Source organism: Hylobates moloch, unplaced genomic scaffold (assembly GCF_009828535.3).
Source record: "Hylobates moloch isolate HMO894 unplaced genomic scaffold, HMol_V3 SCAFFOLD_5, whole genome shotgun sequence".
In the NCBI taxonomy this organism is placed as follows: domain Eukaryota; kingdom Metazoa; phylum Chordata; class Mammalia; order Primates; family Hylobatidae; genus Hylobates; species Hylobates moloch.
Window position 1 is genome coordinate 97,434,325 of NW_026652280.1, and position 8,393 is coordinate 97,442,717.

The window sequence follows — 8,393 nt, forward strand, 5'->3', positions numbered from 1 at the left end:
ATTGTTTTGCTTCTTGCTGTGGGAGGGGCTCTGCAGCTGCAGAAGGTCACTGATGTCTGAGGTTTGGTTTTGCCCTTCTCCTCTGTCTCTTCTGACACATTCTTCTGCCTGTTTCCATCCTTCCAACCCTCCTGGAACCTTCCACTTGGCCCAGATGAGCAGCTTGCTGGGTCACAGGGCTGGCCTGCCGGAATGCCCTGACACTCTGCTGTTGAAACGGGTGACCCTTCATTACTCCTGGGCAGAGGCTGGCCTGTCAGTCAGCTGGTAATTAACAGAGCCTGGAGATGAGTTGCCAGAGAAAAGGCTCTGGCCACTGCCTCCCACACAATGCTTTCCTGGTGTGCTACAGCTGGTAAAGCCAATGGTTAAATATCCAGGAATTTGGCAAGCCAGCTGTTAAGCTGCTGAATATCCAGGAATTTTGTGAGCCAGTTGTCAAACTGTTGGTAGCTTGAAATCATTCGTGGTGGGAGTCTTTATGCCATGGAAATATCAGCAGACACTACAAATCAGGATACTGTCTCACCCTGCAGCGTGTTTACCAGCACATCATTGAGCAAATTGTCTTCTCCTAAAACTCACTAACTGAGGGAAAGACTACAGGATTCTGGGCTTGACATGTGGTTAACACCCACATTTTAAGAAAATTAATTATTTTAGTTATAAAAGTAATACAAGCTTGTTATGAAACATCGAAATAATATAGGGCAAAAAACCTGAAAAGTAAAGGTCTCTGTCCATTTATCCCTCCTCGTTGCAGAGATATCCACTCATTTTTGTTTGTTTCTCTCTTGAACTCTTTTGTAGAGATAGAAAAATAGTTATTTTATGTGTCTACTGGTTTATTGGATGGGGCTGAACTTGAAAGCAGAAACCACTTTATTTTTCTCTTACCTCTGCTCCTGCTATTCATCATGTTACATAGAATCCCTCCGACTTGCCCCTGAGGACTGGCTTGAGCAGACACAATAGCTTTCTGGCCATGTCTAGGCATTGGAAAAACAGTGCAGTCCAGTTCAATTTAAAACTTGAATCACACATCCATTTCAAAGCTCCTCTCATCCCCCAATCTTAGGCCTGAACTGTGGCCCGGAAACCTGCAGTGGGAAAGGGGTGGGGTCGCTCATTCTTCTTCTATCTCCTCCCACTTAGGGCAGAGAAAGATACATAAAGCTCTTTTTATTTAGGGGCTGCCCTCTGTAGCTCTCTCTTTGCTTGCTGGTTGACCTACACACCCTATAGGATGGCAGCAAGTTCTTGGGAGGTCTATCACCCGGGGTCTTCTAATTGCTGTTTCCTCCTGGCCGACCTCTTGTAACCCTTCCTCAGGTCCAGCCCCTACAGGTACAATCTCTAGCCACTTACTGGTGGTGTCCCATCTCCAAGCAGGCAGCCTTCTTGGGTTGAATCTCATCAAAACGTCTTTAGTGTGGCTACTTCCCACAACATCCACTTGGCTCTCAGGAAATTCAGGCATCTTTGCCGTATCAAATGGTAGGAGTACAGCTTAGCCATCGGCCGACCCCTCTCTTCCCACCTTCTATCATGTGTGGCTCCAGCCAAAGGTAAGTAGTTAGCTGTCATTTGCCCAGAACTCTCCCCTAGTTGTGCAGTGGTGCACCCAGGTGAGATGTGGGTTGCTGCAGTTGAGGAGAAAGTAACTAGCCTCTATTTCTGTAGGCACCTCCAGTCTCAGGCAGTGATTCTTTTGGGACTTCCCTCTGTGTGGTTTAAGATGGAGAGAAGTCCCCTACTTCCCCTTCCCTTCACACGACTCTACTCACATGAGTAACCTAAACGTCGCTTTAAATTTATAGCCTCCCCTATAAGGTGGGGGTTGGAACTGGGTAAGGGCTGCAGGACAGGTTTTGTCCTCTTTTCATAAATTCAACAAGGGGTGTTTTATACTTTTCTTTAGAATGTAGGGGGATTTACTACCTACTCTTTTCAGCTTTAGCATTCAAACTGAAATTTAAAGACAGTCTCCATATATAATTATATTAAGCAAATAAGATTATTATATGCATATTGTTCTACCATTTGCTTTTCTTTCTAAGCAAAATACTGTATCTCAGGCATATTTCTTTGTCATTGTATGCAGATCTACCTCTACCTCTTTTAAAAAAAAGTATCTCATTTTTCTTCACTTATTACTTCTTTTTGTTCTCTTGTGTTCATGACCATTTCCTCCTCCTCCTCCTCCTCCTCCTCCTCCTCCTCTTCTTCTTCTTCATTTGTTTTGTTTGCTTTTTTGTTTGTTTTTTAGACAGGGTCTTACTCTGTCTCCCAGGCTGGAGTGCAATGGCATGATCTTGGCTCACTGCAACCTCCGCCTCCCGGGTTCCACTGATTCTCCTGCCTCAGCCTCCCGAGTAGCTGGGATTACAAGCGTGTGCCACGGCACCCGGCTAATTTTTGTATTTTTAGTAGAGATGGGGTTTCACTATGTTGCCCAGCCTGGTCTTGAACTCCAGACCTCAGGTGATTGGCCTGCCTTGGCCTCCCAGAGTGCTGGGATTACAGGCATGAGCCGTTGTCCCCAGCCCATGATCATTTCTTAAACTAGAGATTTTAGAACTGCCTAGAACGGCAAGCAATGCTTCCTCTTTATGATTTTGTATTTCCTTATTTTCACTGGGTGTCTTAAGAAAGGTTGGGGAACTTGAGTGTGCCTGTGTTCCTTGGCAGTGGGGTAGATTTTTTACTCAAGCAGCACAAACTTTTCGAAATGGTTCAGTATTTCCACTATATATATCACCATGTGCATGTATGATGATCTACTGAATTAGCCCCCTATTAATGGACATTTAACTGTTTCCAATTCGTCCCAATTATAGATAACATTATACTGAACATCTGTCTGATATTCTTGCGCACGAACTCATTGGTTTTTAAGTAAGCAAAACATTATAAGATGTGATCCTTTCCCCTAGGACACTTTTCCAGAAACCCCTTTTGTAATCAGAATGCAGAGAGAAAGGCTAGGATTAGGACAAATAGGTTCCCAGAAGGGACCTTTGAGGGATGGTGAATTTGTTAACCTTCCTTTTTACCAGGAATACCTCTAGAGTTGGCACTTCATGGGCTCTGAGTATGGCCATGGCCTATTGATCAGAGGCCTGAACAAGACCCAGTGTGGGGCATTCAGCAGGTCCTCAATAAATGTTTGTTTAACCTGAAGCACATTAGCCACCCTTATATAATGGCAGGCAGCCCAGGAACAGTTGTGCACATAATTACAACTCGGTCAGATTGACTGGGTTGTAACTTGTAAATTGGGCTTGCTTTCCACATCTTCCTGTTCACTGAGTTAGGCCTTCACAGATCACTATGCCTGACAGTCATATGACCTCATGAAGGACTGGTTTTTTGGGGGTTTTTCTTGAGACAGAGGCTCACTCTGTCATCCAGGCTGGAGTGCAGTGGTGTGATCATGGCTTACTGCAGCCTCAACCTCCTGGGCTCAAGCAATCCTCCCACCTCAGCCTCCAGAGTAGCTGAGATTACAGGCATGTGCTACCATGGCTAATTTTTTAAATTTTTTTGTAGAGTCAGAGTCTTGCTATGTTGCCCAGACTGGTCTCAAACTCCTGGACTCCAGCGATCTTCCCATCTTGGCCTCTCAAAGTACTGGGATTACAGGTGTGAACCACTGTATGCAATCGCATGAAGTACTCTTGGCCCAGACTATAAATCCTTAGGGTATAAGGGAGGAGGCAGCCATACAAAATATGACCAGAATATTACTTTTTAAGGCTATACGTGCCCCAAGTCACATTTAAAGAAATGGTAGGCTAGTAGAAAAATCTAACTGAAAGCATTTCAAATGTTTACTCAGGAGATACTTGTTATTATGGTGCAGTCCACCTTAGACACTCCTCTTAGTTTCAGTCTCTCTTCTTTGCCAGGCAGAAGGTCCAGAACAAATCCTTCCTTCTCCTCTAATTTTCACAAACTCTTCTTTCCCCCATCCACTGAGTTCTCCTATATATGTCTGTCCCTTTTAGACATCTTCCTAGAGTGGGGCTCTCCCTTGCTGATCACACACACACACACACACACACACACACACACACACATGCCCCTCCAGACCTGTGGCTTTTTTTTTTTTTTTTTTGGCTATACTCTGTTCCCTGGGAGGTATAGGTCACCCTCCCTGCCCACACAAACTATTGCCATTTCTCTCACAACCTTCAGCACCTTTGGCAATTACAGGGAATAAAATTTCGTATCACTTTACACATAGAGTCTAATCAGTAAAGGCTCCATTCCCCGGGCTGCCACATGTTGCATTGCAGATCTTTCTCAGCGTCTCTGGCAGACAGTCTCATTGGACTCTTTCTCCAAATCCTGCTGTAAAAGAATCAGAAACACACCCAAGGCAATGATTTTGAGCATTCCAAAGTCTGGTATTGGTGCCATCATTTCTGAATTCTTGGGACTATTCTTGGGACTATCTCCCTCCCAGGAGAGGGAGGATCAACGGTACTCAAGTCTCTGGTTTTAGGTCTTGTGTTGTTGCACTGAATTTCTACTTCTGGTCAGTGTTGTCTCTGCATCTCTGCCTAGATAACTCAACTCATACTCAGTTCAGTATGCCATCTACCCAGGAAGTTAATCTTGAATATCCACATAGAACAATGACTGATCTCTGAGATCTTGAAAGTGCTATGTTTACCTCCACCATAACACTTTTTTTTTTTTTGAGACACGGTCTCACTCTGTCACCCAGGCAGGAGTGCAGTGGTGCAATCTTGGCTCACTGCAACCTCCGCCTTCCAGGTTCAAGCGATTCTCCTGCCTCAGCCTCCTGAGTAGCAGGGACTACAGGCATGCATCACCATGCCTGGCTAATTTCTGTTTTTTTTTTTTCAGTAGAGATGGGGTTTCGCCATGTCGGTCAGGCTGGTCTCAAACTCCTGACCTCAGGTGATCTGCCTGCCTTGGCCTCCCGAAGTGCTGATTACAGGTGTGAGTCACTGCGCCTGGCCCTAAAATAAAATTTTTCCCCTACTAGAAAAATAATAAATGCTAATTACAGAAATATTGGGAAAACTGAAAAGTAGGGAAAACAGAGCACTCTTGTCTCAGCAGCTGAAAATAAGCAAAATTAATATTTCAGCATATTTCCTAACAGTCTATTTACTGTAAAAATTTTAATTTAATTTAATTGTGCTCATGTGGTAAACATAAAATTGTACATGTTGATATATATGAATACACTAGCTAGTCAAGCATATTAGAGAAAACACCTATAAATACAGAACAAAATACAAAGAAGGAAAAAGTAGCATTTTAGAATTCCACACCAAGAAACAACCTAGTTACATTTTAGTATATTTTCATAAAACCTCAAAAATTACCTGTTTGCATAATCTCACACTATGTGTCTTGAATTTTAATCATAGTTAACAAAGGAACACTCATAAAATTTGGTTGGCAGATTTTACGTAAAGGTTTTAGTGACATGCATTTTCCACCTGGTGGTTTATTAGTCTTGTTTAATTAAAAAATGATTCAGGCTATACTGATTGGCTTTGAAGATGTAGAAAGTCATTAATAATATTCTTTATTAATGAAAATAGTCAGTATGCTCTTTTGTGCACTTCTGCTTTGAGAAATGGAAGAAAGGGGGGGAAAACAAAGATTTTTAGTTTAATAACTATCTTGGCTCGGCATCCCAACATACAAATTGTTTGGCCATGCTAATCAAAGTTGGAACAGACCCAGTTAGTGTTTTATGTAGTCTTTTATCAAATTGGCAAGAGATTATCTGTAAACTGCTTTTTTTTTTTTTTGGTGGGAGGGGGAAGCACAATCAAAATAGAATCTACAGGAAAGCAGAAGACAATCTTGGGAACTGTACAGGGCCGGACTTTGACCTCAGGCTGGCAAAGCTACTTGATAGCACATTGTTCCATTGTTTCTCTTGGTTTTGAGTCTAATTTTAGTAAGGGAAGATCCATCAGTCTTTCATTCCATGACATCTCCAGTTTCTACTTTTAAACTTTGCTTTCTGTCTTATTGACTGGAGAATATGTTCAAGTGATTTGTTTCAAGATTAGCCCATGCATGACAGGTGTATGTTCTGAACCCTTTCATTTCTGATGTTTGCTTTTTTCCTTCTTTCCCACATATAGGGAGCAATTTGGTTGGACACACATTCTTGGGGGATAACTCTTTCCCCACAGTACTCTAGATCCTTCCATTGAAAACTAAGTGCAGGGAAATCTGAAGTCAGCCTTCAAGAGAGTTCTTTTGGTGAAAAGATTGGTGATGGTGGTGGGTGGGCCTCACTGTCACTTCTCAGAAGGCAGCTCCCACACAGTAGAAGTGGATGTCCAGGCCAGGCGCGGTGGCTCACGCTTGTAATCCCAGCACTTTGGGAGGCCGAGGCGGGCGGATCACGAGGTCAGGAGATCGAGACCACAGTGAAACCCCGTCTCTACTAAAAATACAAAAAAAAAATTAGCCGGACGTGGTGGCGGGCGCCTGTAGTCCCAGCTACTCGGAGAGGCTGAGGCAGGAGAATGGCGTGAACCCGGGAGGCGGAGCTTGCAGTGAGCCGAGATTGCGCCACTGCACTCCAGTCTGGGCGACAGAGCGAGACTCCGTCTCAAAAAAAAAAAAAAAAAAAAAAAAAAAAAAAAAAAAAAAAAAAAAAAAGAAGTGGATGTCCAGGTCTCTGGTGTAGATTCAGCGTTTTGTAACTGGGTGAGGGGAGTGTGATGTGGAGATGGGAAAATGACCTTTTCTATTTACTTTCAGATAAGCCACCTGCTCTGTTTTTTCCAACATACACAAGGTGTCCCTCTCTTCTGTTTTTTGTTTTTTCTTTTTTCAGTTCAATTCTAATGACCTTAAAGTTCATGGAAATTCCTTTTGCCTCTGACAATAGTTGATTTTTAAAAGTCCTAATTTTTAGTGTCATTATTATGTTTGTCTTTTCCTGGAACTTTATAGATATTTCATGTGAAGCTTTAAGAGACAAGGCTAGGAGTGGTTAGCCAGATTTTATTTTAATTCATAAGTTTAGCTATGACATTCAGCAGGTTTAATCAACCTTCCATAAAGCTATCATTTGGTTTCAGAGGGAAGGCAGCTCAGAGCTACAAAGAGAAATGAGTTTTGAGACATGTAAGGGTGGGGGCAAGCAAATGTGGTGGTTGCTAGATCCAGGGTTGCTAGACTGTTCTATCTCACTTTTTTTTCTATTGTATTCCATCTCATTGGATGGTCTGTTAGGAAGAAACATAAATAGCACCTCAGCTGACACATAATTTCTCTCTGTCATTATCCTTAAGTAGAAGATGGTTCTATGTGGCTCATCGGTTCAGCACACGAACCATGTCAGTAATGGTGTGAGTGCAACAGCATTAAAGCCACAATGGAAAGAGGGCTTGTATCAGTTCAGGTCCTCTGGGAAGCAGATACCAAAGACGGTCAAGAGATTGTAAGGTCAAGAGATTTTGAAAGATGGGAGAGAGGGAACAAAAGGAGTCAGGGAATGTTCAGATAGTGATATGGGTCTGATGCCTGTCAAATGAGATGGGGAGGCAAGAGGGTTGGGAAAGAAGAGACTTTGACCCTGATGCAGCTCTGAGGAAGTCTCATCCAGCCCAGTGGGAAGCTCCAGCGAGGTTGCCAGTAGAGGAGTCTATGTTAGGAGAATGGCCATGTGGAGCAGAAAGTACCCCTGCTGTCCCGCTGTGCTCAGTGGCCGAGGCTGCCTGGGGAGACTTTAGCTTTGGTTCAAACATTGCAGCAGATTCTGAAGGTGATGCAGCTGGAGGCTGATAGCTAAGTGCACTCCTGGAGCAGGGTCTTCCTTGAAGGGAGATCTGACTGGTGCACCTTTATGGCTGCCACAAGTCCCCTTCCACACTCTCCAGGAGGGACCAGGAATGTTACCCGTCCTAAGCAGATGATGCACAAGGCAGCTTAGCTCCTGTGGCTGGATGAAAACTGAGCAGGTCCATTCATAGGAGACCCCGGCAACCGCTCTTTGGCAAAGCTGAATGGGCAACCCTGAGCAGATTGTCTCTGGGGGATGTGACCTTCAGCTTCAAGTGATTTTGAATGTGTGCTTGAATGGGCCCCCAGAACAGCACAGAGCCCAGCCTAAGGGTCAACTTATTTTTGAGCAAACATTTCATCTCTCCATCCACAATTATTGAATAGCTACAATGAGGCAGATCTTGTACTAGTTACAGGTGATACAGGAGAGAACAAGATGAAGCTTCTGTCCTTGGTTTGCCTATAGTCTAGTGATGGAGAAATAATATTGAAAACTAAGAATGGTGATAAGCACGACTAGCATTTGTGAACAATATTAGGGATCAGATAGGAAAGGGAAGTTAAAAGAGGAGAGAACTTCATCTGTTCCCTCT